The 1,450-nt window shown below is 43.0% G+C and overlaps 1 pseudogene; it reads right to left on the reverse strand.

Moving 5' to 3' along the window:
• Positions 1 to 258: 258 nt before the first annotated feature.
• Positions 259 to 378, reverse strand: LOC134898315 (5S ribosomal RNA; annotated as a pseudogene).
• Positions 379 to 1,450: the final 1,072 nt, after the last annotated feature.

The following is a 1,450-nucleotide window of genomic DNA, read 5'->3' on the forward strand; positions in this document are numbered from 1 at the left end:
CGCCCGGCGTCCAGCGTTGCCAGGGAGCCGGCGGCTGTTCGCGTACGGCGTCCCTGGTTGCTAGGCGCCGGGCCGCACCGTCGAGCGGACCCCGGCGCCTAACAGACCACTGGTCAGTATATTCGAACTCAAATTAATAGATTGTTAATGGACCAAGGTGAATACCTTCATAGTAATGTTGGCCAGTATTCATGTGGAAGAAAGAAGTTAACAGTGACTCTGCTGTCAGCGTTAGACACTGGGTAACCCCATATTGGTATTCTACTGCACTCTGTATTCCCAGGGGGTCCCCCACCCTAGTACTAGCTAAGCCCACTCCTGCTTAGCTTTCAAGTTCTAAAGGTATTGGGCGTATTTCAGTGTGGTATGATAGTAGAATAGTATGTATCACACCTCCCAGTGAATCACTGATGAGAGACCACTTGAAAAAGATAAACTGAGATTAATGCAGTCAGAATGAACAAAAGGTGGATCTACTGCCAGCGTTAGGCGGGGGTAGAAATATAACCTCCGCATCACTGGTGAGAGTCCACGAACCAGAAGAAGGGGAAAAAGAGAAAGGAAAAAAGGAACAAACAAGGGAAGAGCACGAGAAGGAAGAATAAAGAAGAAACAAAGTACGAATATTGTATTCACGTATTTCACCCCTGTTCGGGTGGATTCTAGGTAATGCAAATAAATGATATTAGGCCATCGGCTGATTGCCTGCACTTTTGGAGAAAGCCATGTTTTTATAACGATATTGGCTTTAAAATCACAAAAATAGTAAACCGTAGGTTTGAGAAAGTGCTAGGGAATTAACTGTGAGTATTAACACTGATGTTCCAATTGATCCATATGTACCTAATAGATATTGTGAGGTTACTGTTACTCCTTCTGAAAAGAAAGATATACTGGTGCTTCGTGTTTCTCCAATAGTAATGAGTAACTGTGGATGAATTTCTTTAAAAAGACATGCAATTTATTAACTAAACATCACATACAACAGACAAAATAAAAATTCAATAAAAACATGAAGTTTAGGGCATAAATGGAGCTGAGAATGGAATTGTGAAAGCTGCTAATAAGTGTCCACAGAGGATCCCGGACTGAAACAATGTGCAAAGTTCCCTGGGGAAAATTATGTTAGATACAGCTGGTGTTACCCATGATGACGGAGACTTCCAGAGGCTTGGAAATTGACAGCAAGCAAGCTGTGACGTTTATGTGAAAGCTGGGTCTTTCCAATCGATACTGTGATGATAAAATCCCACAGAGAAAGTTCCAAAAGCAAGGGTTAAAAGTCCTTATCTGGATCCTTTAGAGAGTGGAACACTAGTGATGATGGCAGCTTGACACTTAACGCGTTTTCCTAGGCTTGGTCACCTAGCTTCTAATGAAGCTAGGTGACCGAGCCTAGGGAAACACGTTAAGTGTCAAGCTGCCATCACAGCATCACAAATAAAAGCTG

This window comes from Pseudophryne corroboree, chromosome 3, assembly GCF_028390025.1.
Source record: "Pseudophryne corroboree isolate aPseCor3 chromosome 3, aPseCor3.hap2, whole genome shotgun sequence".
In the NCBI taxonomy this organism is placed as follows: domain Eukaryota; kingdom Metazoa; phylum Chordata; class Amphibia; order Anura; family Myobatrachidae; genus Pseudophryne; species Pseudophryne corroboree.